Source organism: Oncorhynchus gorbuscha, linkage group LG10 (assembly GCF_021184085.1).
Source record: "Oncorhynchus gorbuscha isolate QuinsamMale2020 ecotype Even-year linkage group LG10, OgorEven_v1.0, whole genome shotgun sequence".
NCBI lineage: Eukaryota > Metazoa > Chordata > Actinopteri > Salmoniformes > Salmonidae > Oncorhynchus > Oncorhynchus gorbuscha.
In genome coordinates this window covers 70,532,186-70,547,462 of record NC_060182.1, presented here as the reverse complement: position 1 = coordinate 70,547,462, position 15,277 = coordinate 70,532,186, and the positions used below count along the sequence as shown (strand labels likewise).

The 15,277-nt window shown below is 43.5% G+C and overlaps 1 long non-coding RNA gene across 2 annotated transcripts in view; it reads left to right on the top strand.

The window, feature by feature from the left end:
- The first annotated feature begins 1,266 nt into the window (after positions 1-1,266).
- The window catches only part of LOC124046458, a 29,520-nt gene continuing 15,509 nt past the window's right edge, over positions 1,267-15,277 (top strand). For both annotated transcript variants that reach the window (XR_006841017.1, XR_006841018.1), the window contains exons 1-2: positions 1,267-1,414; positions 1,825-1,903. This is a non-coding gene — a long non-coding RNA (uncharacterized LOC124046458). The remainder of the gene's footprint in view (positions 1,415-1,824; positions 1,904-15,277) is intronic.

The window sequence follows — 15,277 nt, the reverse complement described above, 5'->3', positions numbered from 1 at the left end:
ATGTCTTCCTTTGTCGTGTATCTCTGTTGGACTCAGGCCTTCGTGAAAAGGTTACCATTGGGCCTTCTCCCAAACTCTAAGTGTAAGGCTCTGATTGTCCACAAGAGGCACAATGTCCTTCTTCTTAGTTGTCCGTGGCTTTAATGCCTTGTCGTGTAGTCTTTAGCAGAATAACAGGATGGTGTTTACTTTCACCCGTTAGGAAAGAATGGTCCTCTGAAGACAGCTAATCAGCCAGATCGATGATCCCCAATGGGGTGATGAGAGCAGTGTCGTCAACAATGTTTTGAAGAGAGTAACAGGATGGTCTTACCTAAATTGACTTTCTTAGATACAGTTCTTAGAACAGCTTGTTTGTTAGAGAGGCTACTTTTTCATCTTCACCTCGTGTTGATTTTCAGGGTTGTAACCAATGGAGACCTAAGCTGCAGCTTGAGTCCTTCTGGTCTGATATGTTAATTCTCAACTCATCCTTTATAAAATCTTGTAAAAAGGGGGCGTTTCCGTCATGCTGACACGCTCTCTGAGCTCCCTCGGGCATGGCTACTTACTGTGCAAAGTATCATCAAAACTATGATGTCATTAGAAAACTAAAATCACATTCCTGTCTTAACAAAAATATTTTCTTCATCCCTGGTATTTCCTACACAACGTAAAGGATGAAAACCTAACATGCAGTGTGAACTCTTCAAGTTACAATATTTTGTAATGTAATTTTTATACCATTTTTAATGACATCAAAAAATAGACATTAATTTCCCATATTCCATCTCTCATCATTCCCCACATTTGGATGTTAAACATATTGTCCCGGTGTTCACTTTTGGACGTTAGAGTTTTTGGGCGGCAAAACGTCTCTGTAACAAAGAGATTCCCATCACCCCTACTGAAGACCAAAAAAGAGTCCTCTGCTGCAAACATTTTACGACCGGGCGTGAGGTGTCATAAAACCCCCACATCAATCCCTCCTCCCCTCTGCAGGTGAGAGGGGTCTGGTGGAAGTCAGATCCATTGTAAACCTGATCTTTGGATCCTCACAGGAGAGTCATGACACCTAACTATCACGTGGAATTTGACTGCCTTCATGACTCGTGACCGCCGGTGTGGCAGTAATATGGTTACTGCAACAGCCCTGAAGTGATTCATCACTCCAAAGAACGCGTTTCCACTGCTCCAGAGTCCAAAGGCGACAAGCTTTACACCACTCCAGCCGACGCTTGGCATTGTGCATGGTAATCTTAGGCTTGTGTGCGGCTACTTGGCCAATGGAAACCCATTTCATGAAGCTCCTGACGAACAGTTCTATCTGCTGACGTTGCTTCCAGAGGCAGTTTGGAACTCGGTAGTGAGGGTTGTAACCGAGGACAGATGATTTTTACGTTCTACGGGCTTCAGAAGTCGGCGATCCCATTCTGTGAGCATGTGTGGCATACCACTTCACGGCTGAGTCGTTGTTGTTTCTAGATGTTTCCACTTCACAATAACAGCACTTACAGTTGACTGGGGTAGTTCTAGCAGGGCAGAAATGTGACAAACTGACTTGTTGAGAAGGTGGCATCCTATGACGGTGCCATGTTGAATGTCACTGAGCTCTTTAGTATGGGCCATTCTACTTCAATGTTTATCTGTTGAGATTGCATGGCTGTGTGCTTGAGTTTATACACCTGCATGGCTGTGTGCTTGAGTTTATACACCTGTCAGCAACTTTTGTAGATATAGTGTACATAATATGCCCTATTCTATAAATCCTCACAACTGTCATGTCCTTATAACTTACTGGACACTGAATCTGAAGCTAAAATGTATTTATTTTTTGCTCCCTAGACCATGTTGGCTGCTCAGGCCATGATGCCACCCTATCATGTGACGGCCCCTCGATCCCAGCCAACCAGAGCCTCAACAAGTAAGACCTGGAGCTAGAACTGCCTTCACACAACGCTACACCACACAACAGCACAGCACTGGGATGCTGCTGTTCAATACTCTATCACTAAAGAGTTCATTATTACCACATTGACTGGACCATGAATATGCAGTATGTGTGATGGCTAGTGGGTCTAGAGGACTATCGCTGTGCTGGAGGGGTGAACCAGGGTCCAGCAGCAGTAGAGAGTTTAAGAGGAGGTGGTGGTGAGGGTAATGAGAGTTAGACTACTTGAAGCGTGAAGCGTACGGTCCCAGTCCCTTGGCTTCAGGCTGTATCTGCCCGTTCAGTAAACAACCTCATCACAGGCCTGATTTGTGCCTGCTCAGTAAACACATTGCGGTTCAACTGCAGGGCCCTATTTATGAGCGCCATTTAAACCCTGTTTTGTTTGGAGATTAACAGAAGAAGAGAGGAGGAAAAATAGAGAAAGAAAGAAAAGTTAGGGATCGGGAAAACGGAGCGGAGCCTGAAACTGCCATCTGTTTCCCACGCTGCAGTATGACTTTATTACCCAACATCTGGCCAAATTACACAACGATGGCAGACCTCGGCGATAGGGCTGCTTGTTTAAAGCACATGGCCTTGGTGGAGGGCTCCTCTCTCCCAGTGTGAGGACAGGGCTCCAGCCCCTGTGAGGCGCAGTGGTCCTAACTCTGTCACTCTGCAGAGCCCCCCCCTCTCCCTCGGTCCTGCTGTGTGCTACTCTGGTATTAGCATCAGTGAGATTTATAAGGACCTGGACATTAGATGTTGTTGTCTTTTTTTGCTAAGTATGCATATTTATAGAATTGTATGGTAAAGCTATTGCTCTATGTGTCTGCTCCTACTGTGTGAGCCTGGCACGTGTGCATGCCACTTGTCTTTCTGTCTGTATCAGAGGTTCTGTGTTCATTTCTTTTTATCATGGTTACAAGGATTTAGGTAATGACACAAAGCCTGAGTGGCCATCTCAGAGGCAGCTTTGATGTGGCGGCTGAGGCCAGCCAGGGAGCAGGAGAGGCCAGAGGGATGTGGCGGCTGAGGCCAGCCAGGGAGCAGGAGAGGCCAGAGGGATGTGGCGGCTGAGGCCAGCCAGGGAGCAGGAGAGGCCAGAGAGATGTGGCGGCTGAGGCCAGCCAGGGAGCAGGAGAGGCCAGAGGGATGTGGCGGCTGAGGCCAGCCAGGGAGCAGGAGAGGCCAGAGGGATGTGGCGGCTGAGGCCAGCCAGGGAGCAGGAGAGGCCAGAGGATGTGGCGGCTGAGGCCAGCCAGGGAGCAGGAGAGGCCAGAGGGATGTGGCGGCTGAGGCCAGCCAGGGAGCAGGAGAGGCCAGAGAGATGTGGCGGCTGAGGCCAGCCAGGGAGCAGGAGAGGCCAGAGGGATGTGGTGGCTGAGGCCAGGGGGATGTGGCTTTGTTATGCTGCTGATGTGTGAGGAGAGCTCTCCTGGACAAACGGCACGGTCAGAGGGGAGGGAGGGCAGTGAAGAGTTAAGGGCAAAGGGCTGATAGGTTAGGGCAGGTTAGGTGCACTGTTTGCTCCTCTGTGTGTATTTTCCTGGAAGTTTCTGTGTTTACCCTCTGCATGCAGAATTCCAGAGCCCCCTCACACTCTCCACTGTCCTGCATTTTTGTGGTCGGCCTGTGTGACAGGGGAGAGTGTGGGAAAAACGAATGCTTCAAGACCAAAAATGCACTGGTGGAAACAACGAAAGAAAGAAGATTGGGAAGAAAAAATGACAGATAGAAAGCTAACCTCTGTCTGAAAGAGATGAGATGATTGTTCGCAGACAATGTATAATAATTTGTTTCCTTTCATTTTAAACTCATTTCAGGGGCAACTCAATACCTTGGTTGAAAATCATCTGAAACCTGTTCCACTTTAGCCTTAGCTTGTCCAACTCATAATGAATCTCTGTAATACTGTAAGTATTAGAAATGTTCAAGGTTATTTCATCTTCAAAACACCCTTCCAAAAGCCAACTACATTAAACACATTACATTAAGATACTTATCTCAAAACGTTGCCCCTGCCTGCTTTCCCCCAAGACGATACATCAATTGATGAACTCAGAGTTAGTCTTTGTTATTGAATCTAGGATCTGAATTTCATGCAGTTTTAGATTTGTTTGACAATGGTGACTAACAAGGATAAAGATTAGCAGTTGTGTTTGGGAGTCAAATAAAGAGGGGAGGGGATTTATATGTTGGAGCAGCCAAACCGTCTTCTCTCTCTGTCCGAGGGCTGAGATGTGAGAAGAGAACAGCCCATTCACTGGACCCACCACCAAGCTGCCAGCCAGTCAGAGCAGAACATCATGAGGAAATGCCAACTCAGTTCAGCCACTGATTGGACAGACTTGTCAGCACTTGTTTCTGTCTCATTAAATGTTAACTGATGAGAGAGAGAAGACCAAAAGAACGCTAATGGGACCACACACTAGTTTCGCAACAATGACTGCCTCTGTGAGATGTCCTAAGAGGACACCAAAGCATCAACGCTTGTCTCTATGGCTTTGGACAATGTCAATCAAATTCCAAACTTCACCCATATACTAACCAAATTTCTAGCTGTGACATATAGTAGGGGAGGACCTTCAAGTGTCTATTGGCTTGTCATGGTTAACCAACTTAGACTGTACAGTATGGTCTCAGACTGGGTAAGACTTCAGTTCCAAATTTGAAAGGCACGATTTGTGACACAAATAAATGTGTGTTTGTTATTTTGTTTAAGGGTTGGCGAGTTTTGCCGCTGTAGCTACGGAAGCCCAGGCTGTCGTATGGCATTCTTAATAGGTGCCAATCACAGCAGCACCATTAATGTCGGACTGGTTGCTCTTTCACTGCCTATTAGAGTCAGCTGTAGGAAAGACTTGACACTATAAACACATCATGCTGCCAAAACTCTGTTTGTAAATGAACACTAATCCCCCCCCCCCCAGTAAAACGTCCAGATAACAAAAAGAAACACTCACTTTCTCCATATACAAAGAAACACAACCACAGGCAACCATGTTCCTGTAATTCAATGTCTATCTGGAGAAATCCTCTCAAGCCACTCTCAAGGAACAAGCATCTTACAAGGCATTACAGTTATTTACTGGACTTCCAACTGTGGGTGCATACTCCATGATGAGATACATGTTCAGCATTTGAGCCCTTCCGCACTGTGGCGCTGGCCGATGTACACTTTATGACGGCGAAGTGAGACTGTTGACAAAGAAAATATATGTGAAGAAGGTCAAGCTTTCTCCAAATATTAAAGGGTTTCTTCCTGTATAGTTATGCCACACTTTAAATGGGCCAGTCTTATTTGTGGTTGCGTAATGGTATGAAGGAACAACTGTGCAGCCCCTACAAGGAAGCAGTGTGTGCCCTCATTACCTTGTTAATGCTGCTTTGGCAAGCCAATGTTATGGGGTGAGAGGTTAATACCAGCTAAGGTTATTTATTGTTCCCCCAAAAATGCTTAACAGATTTAATGTATAGAGTTACAGGCTTGTTAGTCCCTGCTTTACACCATTCTTCCACCCATATTGATTTAGTCTGAGAAGCTGTACACACATTCTCCCTGTGTAGTCTGCTTCTGTGAGAGCCAGTGTTGTGAGATGCAGTGCCATGTACAGATTAGTAGTACTTGCTGGATAGAAGTTCCATTGGTCCCTGGTTTCATGAAACATACAGTATCAGCCACAATGGGACCTCAAATCAAATCAAATGTAATTGTCACATGCGCCAAATACAACAGGTTTCACCTTAGTGAAATTTGTTTTTACAAGCCCTTAACCAACAATTCAGTTTCAAGAAAAATACTTAACAGTAAAAAAATAAAAAAAATAAGTAAATGTACATAGTCAATGTGCGAGGGCACCGGTTAGTCGAGGTAATATGTACATTTGGTAAAGTTATTAAATTGACTATGCATAGATAATAACAGAGAGTAGCAGCAACGTAAAAGAAAGGGGGAGCAGAGCAAATAGTCTGGGTAGCCATTTCATTAGATGTTCAGAAGTCATATGACTTGGGGGTAGAAGCTGTTTAGAAGCCTTTTGGAACTAGACTTAGCGCTCCGGTACTGCTTGCCGTGTGGTAGCAGAGAGAACAGTCTATGATTAGGGTGGCTGGGGTCTTTGACCATTTTTAGGGCCTTCCTCTGACACCACCTGGTATAGAGGTCATGGATGGCAGGAAGCTTGGCCCCAGTGATGTACTGGGCCATACGCATTACCCTCTGTAGTGCCTTAGCGGTCGGAGGCCGAGCAGTTGCCTTACCAGGCAATGATACAACCCGTTTGGATGCTCTTGATGGTGCAGCAGTAGAACCTTTTGAAGATCTGAGGACCCATGCCAAATCTTTTCAGTCTCCTGAGGGGGAATAGGTTTTGTTGTGCCCTCTTCACAACTGTCTTGGTGTACTTGGACCATGTTAGTTTGTTGGTGACACCAAGGAAGTTGAAGCTCTCAACCTACTCCCACCACAGCCCCATTGATGAGAATGGGGTGGTGCTTGGTCCTCTTTTTCATGTAGTCCACAATCATCTCCTGTCTTCATAACTGTTCTATTTTTAAAAACACAGGTAATTACACAAATGGCACAGCTGACACCACAACTGTATTGGCTAACCCTACAAGCTATGTGTTTTCAAAAAGAAAGGAGGACCAAGGCACTCTTCATGTAATTCATTAAAATGCCTTTATTTGTATGGCATGTTCAAAAGAAACAAAGTTTTACAAATCCTTGGTACTCCTTTCTTTTTGATGACCAATTCACCCCTTTTACCAAAGAGCACCTTCTGTCTACCAAAATGTACTATTGTGTACATTGGTAGCGTTTCCCTTCCTCTTCGTTCTACTAGTTAAACTATGTTTCTGTTGGAAACTTCCTTCATCGAGGACTGAGAAACACAATTGGGATGTTTTTATCCTGTTTGGCCTGACTGCTTCACACTAGATTATAGCTATTGCAAGGCTCTTCCCAGTGTACACAATTCCAGGCCTGACGGGTCTGTTTCAAAAGATTTACCGGCGGCGTCTCTGACCATCTGTAAATATTGAATTAGGTTTCTACTAGTCTGATAATCTGCTGTTTGATCAGATAGGCTCCATGTATCGCTAACTGTAGAGGTCACATGACTGCTGGCGTAGAAAGGAGCTTTAGTGTGATGGCCATCTTTCTTTTGTAATGGTGGGAAATAGACATCGTTTGGGCATTCCCAGCTGTTGGCCATGCTTCCCATCCTAATCGCTGCCCAGCCACCTAAATCCTTGGCCAGTTGTGCCCCAGAAATCACACACAAGACTGAGCATGCCTTCCATAGGAAAACACCTTAGTTACGGTAGGTGCATTGTGGTATTCATTGTTGTACTCATTGTGGTCTCATTGCGGTATTCATTGTGGTCTCATTGTGGGCTCATTGCGGTATTCATTGTGGTATTCGTTGCTCAACATTCTCTCCTGTTATTTTATTGCTGCTATATATTCATATTCTAAACCAGATGGTTCGAGCCCTGAATGCTGATTTGGCTGACAGCCATATCAGACTGTATATCACGGGTATGACAAGAAATTACTATTTACTGGTCTAATTAAATTGGTAGCCAATTTATATAGCAATAAGGAACCTCAAAGGTTTGTGTTACATGGCCAATATACCAAGGCTAAGGCCTGTATCCAGGCACTCCATTTAGCAGCGTGCCTAAGAACAGTCCTTACCCGTGGTATATTGGCCGTATACCACACCTCCTCGGGCCTTATTGCTTAGATACGTAAAATGTATGCACACATGACTAAGTCGCTTTGGATAAACCGTCTGCTAAATGGCATATTATTCTTTTGAAAACATTATTCATTTTCAATTGCAGTCAACAGACCTTGCATTTGATTGCCATAATTCCAGTAAGTTGTGTGTGTGTACCGCCTTCTCATCCTGCAGTTGCTCAACTCTTTCCATCCTGGACCCTGAGAAAGGGGCTGGTGGAACTCTGACTTTATTGCAGTAATGGTGATATTAAACAGTTTTTCCGGATGCACATCTGTTTGTATGATCAGGGCCTTTTTCCATAGTCCTTCTATACGTTAGCATTAGCGTATCACACCATTCATCATGTGAGCGTCACACTTGAGCCGACCCAGAGAAACCCAGATCAGCCTGCATCTGTCCAAACGGAGCTGGAAAAAGACAGCATCTATGCACCAACCCAAAAATGTGTGCCTCTGTAAACCAGAACATTTCTTTCTCTCTTTTTCTCCACAGTATGAAGGTTGGCGTAGGTTAACAAACATCTTAGAAACTCATCGATAACTGGATCCGTTGGGAGCAGCTCCTGAATTTCTTGAATGCCTTTTTTCCTCATTTACGGCACCGGGGTGGGGGAGAAGCTTGGCTCCTCACGTACAACGTGAAAGCAGTTAGCTAGGGAGAGAAAGGACAAAAAAACGTCAGTACCAAACCGCTTAACAAGCCAGCCCTGGACCAGGTTTAGCCATGCACTGAGAATGGAGCAGTCCCGAGGTATTGCTGGATTTCAGCCCTTTGTTTTTTCGAGTGGACATAGCTTTAGTGGAGCTTAGGAACACTGCCTGCCCAGTGTCCGTTTGTAGTGAGATGACTGGCCTCCTCTGATCCACTCTGACAGGGAGTTAGACTGGGTCCAAACAGACAGCATTCTCTCTGGTCAGCTGTCAGCCAATATTAATCGCACACTCACTCTCTTTCTCTCTCTTCCTCACTTTCTCTTCTCTCTCTCTCAACCACCGCTCTCTTGTGCATCCTCCACAAATGAGGACCTATCAAAGCTTATGAAATTATTTATACTAATTGGCCCCAAATGTGTAAGATCTATCTCTCCTGAAGTGGGTGGTGCACCACAGAAGGCAGCTGAAGGGAGATTTATTGCATTCTGTTTGAGAAGGAAATGAATGCTGCACTTGTCATTTTACTGAGAAACCGATCATGTCAAGAGCAATAGCTTCTTCTTTTTTTGCTTAGCTAGCCAGGTTTTTTTGTTAGTTTTGCTTTGCTGGCACTTTGCACTTAAAGACAATTCTAAGTGAACCAAGCAGGGTCGGTCATTTACTTGTTGGTCCACCAGACACCATGGCAGGTACAGTACCAGTCAAAAGTTTGGACACGCCTACTCATTCCAGGGTTTTTATTTATTTTTACTATTATCTACATTATAGAATAATAGTGAAGACATCAAAACTATAAAATAACACATATGGAATCATGTAGTAACCAAAAAGGTGTTAAACAAATCAAAATGTATTTTATATTTGAGATTCTTCAAAGTTGCCACCCTCTGCCTTGATGACAGCTTTACAGACTCTTGGCATTCTCTCAACCAGCTTCACCTAGAATGCTTTTCCAACAGTCTTGAAGGAGTTCCCACATATGCTGAGCACTTGTTTGCTGCTTTTCTTTCACTCTGTGGTTCAACTCATCCCAAACTATCTCAATTGGGTTGAGGTTGGGTGATTGTGGAGGCCAGGTCATCTGATGCAGCACTCCATCACTCTTCTTCTTGGTCAAATAGCCCTTACACAGCCTGGAGGTGTGTTGGGTCATTGTCCTGTTGAAAAACAAATTATAGTCCCACAAAGCACAAACCAGATGGGATGGAGTATCGCTGCAGAATGTTGTGGTAGCCATGCTGGTTAAGTGTGCCTTGAATTCTAAATACATCACAGACAGTGTCACCAGCAAAGCACCATCACACCTCCTTCTCCATGCTTCACGGTGGGAACCACACATACGGAGATCATCCGTTCACCATCTCTGCGTCTCACGAAGGCACAGTCGTTTGGATTTATTTAACACATTTTTGGTTACTACCTGATTCCATGTGTGTTATTTCTTATTTTGATGTCTTCACTATTATTCTACAATGTAGAAAATAGTAAAAAGTAAAGAAAAACCCTTGAATGAGTAGGTGTGTCCAAACTTTTGACTGGCACTGTATATATACCGTATCTATCTGAACAAAAATCTAAACCCAAAAGGCATCCATTTTAATGATTTTACTGAGTTACAGTTAATATAAGGGAACCAGTCAATTGAAATAAATGTATTAGGCCCTAATCTATGGATTTCATATGACTGGGAAGGGGTTCAGCCTGGAAGGGCATAGTCCCACCCACATTTGTAGCCAGGCCCACCCACTGGGGAGCCTGGCCCAGCCAATCATACTGAGTTTTTTCCCCACAAAAGGGCTTTATTACAAACCAAAGTACTCCTCAGTTTTATCAGCTGTCTGGGTGGCTGGTCTCAGGCATTCCCGCAGGTGGAGAAGCCGGAAGTGGAGGTCCTGGGCTGGGGTGGTTACATGTGGTCTGCGATTGTTAGGCTGGTTGGACGTACTGCAAAATTATGTTGGACGCAGTTTATGGTGGAGAAATTAACATTCAATTCCATGGCAACAGCTCTGGTGAACATTCCTGCAGTAAGCATGCCAATTGCACACTCCCTCAAAACTTGAGACATCTGTGGTGTTTTGTTGTGTGACAAAACTGCACATTTTAGAGTGGCCTTTTATTGTCCCCAGCACAAGATGCACCTGGGTAATGATCATGCTGTTTAATCAGCTTGTTGATATGCCACACATGTCAGGTGGATGGATTATTTTGGGAAAGGAGAAAGGCTCACTAACAGGGAAGTAAACAAATATGTACACCAAATTTGAGAGAAATAAGTTTGTTGTGCATATGGAAAATGTATGGGATTTTATTTTCAGCTCATGAAACAAGGGACCAACACATTACATGTTGTGTTTATATTTTTGTTCAGCATATATACATATATTACTTGGCTTTATGTATTTTTAGATACATGCCTATGTAAATGTGTATTATTGTTTTGTCACCATCTGTATTGCAAACATAACTTAAAGCTACACATTATTTTGACAGTGGTAATGAACTGTCCATTGTTCAGCACAGCAATTGATAAAACAGGGACCATGATTGAAACACAAGTGGCTTTGAGCTTATGTCAGTATTGCACAGGTAAGCTAACAGTCACAGAAAATAGGAATTCAGACAGGTTCTGTCTATCTGAGCTACTGTGTCCAACACACCAACCCCTGTTGTTATGTTGGTCACCTACTGACCAGAAAAGGATGTTATGATTACTTGTTTTCAATGACACGTATTCAATGACACGTAGGTTTAAGGAAATACAGGCATGCACCACATTACTACAACACACAACAGCTCAATCAAGCCTGATGGTCTTGTAAGTATAAAAGCAACGCTTGCTTTCATTAAATAAAAGAATGCATGAAAAGGCAGTGTAATGGGAAAATGTCTTACTGTGGTGTGTGAAGAATCCAATACTTGTATACGTTACAAATCACATTATTGTGGAAGCACCTCCTCTAAGAGTTTGAATCAAGCTGTTTGAGAAGGTTTGAATCTTAGCAACCTGCCTAAACCCACTACCATTTGCGGTCACTTAGAAATGTCCTTGTTTTTGAAAGATTATTTTTTTTGTCCATTAAAATAACATCAAATTGATCAGAAATACAGTGTAGACATTGTTAAAGTTGTAAATGACTATTGTAGCTGGAAACGGCAGATTTTTTATGGAATATCTACATAGGCATACAGAGGCCCATTATCAGCAACCATCAATCCTGTGTTCCAATTGCACGTTGTGTTCGCTAATCCAAGTTTATCATTTAAAAGGCTAATTGATCATTAGAAAACCCTTTTACAATTGTTAGCACAGCTGAAAACTGTTTTCCTGATTAAAAAAGCAATACAACTGGCCTTCTTTAAACTAGTTGAGTATCTGGAGCATCAGCATTTGTGGGTTTGATTACAGGCTCAAAATGGCCAGAAACAAACAACTTTCTTCTGAAACTCGTCAGTCTATTCTTGTTCTGAGAAATTAAGGCTATTCCATGAAATAAATTGCCAAGAAACGGAAGATCTCGTACAACTCTGTGTACTACTCCCTTCACAGAACAGTGCAAACTGGCTCTAACCAGAATAGAAAGAGAAGTGGGAGGCCCCAGTGCACAACTGAGCAAGAGGACAAGTACATGAGTGTCATGTTTTGTCTTATATTGTCTTGTCATTTTGTTTTTTCTTCTGTTCGTTTTCCCCCCTGCTGGTCTTTTTAGGTTCGTTCCCCTTTTTCTCTCTCCCTCTCTCTCTCTCTTCTCTCTATCGTTCCGTTCCTGCTCCCAGCTGTTCCTATTCCCCTAATCAATCATTTAGTCTTCCCACACCTGTTCCCTATCTTTTCCCCTGATTAGAGTCCCTATTTCTCCCCTTGTTTTCCGTTTCTGTCCTGTCGGATCCTTGTATACTGTTCACCGTGCTGTGTCTTTGTATCGCCCTGTCGTGTCGTGTTTCCCTCAGATGCTGCGTGGTGAGCAGGTGTCTGAGTCTGCTACGGTCAAGTGCCTTCCCGGGGCAACCTGCAGTTCATTATCGAGTCTCCAGTCAGTTCTCGTGATTACGAGTGAAATTGTTTCTTATGCTTTATTTACCGCTCCGATTTGTCTAGGAGTATTGCTATTTCCTTAAACTGGATTTAAGACTCTGTTTTCGCCAAGTCGCTTTTGGGTCCTCATTCACCTGCATAACAATGAGTGTCTAGTTTGAGAAACAGCCGCCTCACATGTCCTCAACTGGCAGCTTCATTAAATAATACCCGCAAAACACCAGTCTCAACGTCAACAGTGACGAGGCGACTCTGAGATGCTGGCTTTCTAGGCAGAGTTGCAAAGAAAAAGCCACATCTCAGACTGGCCAATAAAAATAAAAGATTAAGATGGGCAAAAGAACACAGACACTGGACAAAGGAAGATTGGAAAAAAGTGTTACGAACAGACAAATCTAATCTCTTGATGTGTTCGGATCACAAGAAGAACATTTGTGAGATGCAGAAAAATTAAAAGATGCTGGAGGAGTGCTTGACGCCATCTGTCAAGCATGGTGGAGGCAATGTGATGGTCTGGGGGTGCTTTGGAGATGATAAAGTTGGATATTTGTACAGGGTTAAAAGAATCTTGAAGAAGGAAGGCTATCACTCCATTTGGCAACGCCATGCCATACCCTGTGGACGGCGCTTAGTTGAAGCCAATTTCCTCCTACAACAGGACAATGACCCAAAGCACAGCTCCAAACTATGCAATAACTATTTAGGGAAGAATCAGTCAGCTGGTATTCTGTCTAAAAAGGAGTGGCCAGCACAGTCACCGGATCTTAACCCTATTGAGCTGTTGTGGGAGTAGCTTGACCGTAAGAAGTGCCCATCAAGCCAATACAATTTGTGGGAGTTGCTTCAGGAAGCATGGGGTCAAATCTCTTCAGATTACCTCAACAAATTGATAACGAGAATGCTAAATGTCTGCAAGGCTGTAATTGCTGCAAATTGAGGATTCTTTGATGAAAGCAAAGTTTGAAGGACACAATTATTATTTCAATTAAAAATCATTATTTCAAATCAAATGTATTTGTCACATGCGCCGAATACAACACTTTACAGTGAAATGCTTACTTACAGGCTCTAGCCAACAGTTACATTTTTAAGTTAAAAAAGGTATTAGGTGAACAATAGATAAGTGAAGAAATAAAAACAGTAAAAAATACAGTGAAAAATATCATTAGCGAGTGTCACGACTTCCGCCGAGGTTGGCTCTCCTGCCCGTTCAGGCGGTGCTCGGCGGTCGTCGTCACCGTCCTACTAGCCACTACCGATCCCTTTTCGTATATCTGTTGGTTTTGTCTGATTGTTTTCACCTGTGTGTTGTTTAGTTAATTAGTGTCTGTATATAATGTAGGTTGTCCCACCCTTGTTTTGTGCGGATTTATTCTCCGGTTAGTCTGTTATCCTGTTTTGGATAATTTCACCCTGTTTGTATTTGGGTTGACCGTGTTTATTTTGTTCACCGGAGAATAAACTTATTATCGCTATTTGCTCTCTGCGCCTGATTGCACCCACCTTGATTAGACGTGACAGCGAGGCTATATACAGGCACTACTTAGTCGGGCTGATTGAGGTAGTAGGTACAGTGCCTTGCGAAAGTATTCGGCCCCCTTGAACTTTGCGACCTTTTGCCACATTTCAGGCTTCAAACATAAAGATATAAAACTGTATTTGTTTGTGAAGAATCAACAACAAGTGGGACACAATCATGAAGTGGAACAACATTTATTGGATATTTCAAACTTTTTTAACAAATCAAAAACTGAAAAATTGGGCATGCAAAATTATTCAGCCCCTTTAAGTTAATACTTTGTAGCGCCACCTTTTGCTGCGATTACAGCTGTAAGTCGCTTGGGGTATGTCTCAGTTTTGCACATCGAGAGACTGAATTTTTTTCCCATTCGTCCTTGCAAAACAGCTCGAGCTCAGTGAGGTTGGATGGAGAGCATTTGTGAACAGCAGTTTTCAGTTCTTTCCACAGATTCTCGATTGGATTCTGGTCTGGACTTTGACTTGGCCATTCTAACACCTGGATATGTTTATTTTTGAACCATTCCATTGTAGATTTTGCTTTATGTTTTGGATCATTGTCTTGTTGGAAGACAAATCTCCATCCCAGTCTCAGGTCTTTTGCAGACTCCATCAGGTTTTCTTCCAGAATGGTCCTGTATTTGGCTCCATCCATCTTCCCATCAATTTTAACCATCTTCCCTGTCCCAGCTGATGAAAAGCAGGTGGGGATGGTGTGTTCAGGGTGATGAGCTGTGTTGCTTTTACGCCAAACATAACGTTTTGCATTGTTGCCAAAAAGTTCAATTTTGGTTTCATCTGACCAGAGCACCTTCTTCCACATGTTTGGTGTGTCTCCCAGGTGGCTTGTGGCAAACTTTAAACGACACTTTTTATGGATATCTTTAAGAAATGGCTTTCTTCTTGCCACTCTTCCATAAAGGCCAGATTTGTGCAATATACGACTGATTGTTGTCCTATGGACAGAGTCTCCCACCTCAGCTGTAGATCTCTGCAGTTCATCCAGAGTGATCATGGGCCTCTTGGCTGCATCTCTGATCAGTCTTCTCCTTGTATGAGCTGAAAGTTTAGAGGGACGGCCAAGTCTTGGTAGATTTGCAGTGGCCTGATACTCCTTCCATTTCAATATTATCGCTTGCACAGTGCTCCTTGGGATGTTTAAAGCTTGGGAAATCTTCTTGTATCCAAATCCGGCTTTAAACTTCTTCACAACAGTATCTGGGACCTGCCTGGTGTGTTCCTTGTTCTTCATGATGCTCTCTGCGCTTTTAACGAACCTCTGAGACTATCACAGTGCAGGTGCATTTATACGGAGACTTGATTACACACAGGTGGATTGTATTTATCATCATTAGTCATTTAGGTCAACATTGGATCATTCAGAGATCCTCACTGAACTTCTGGA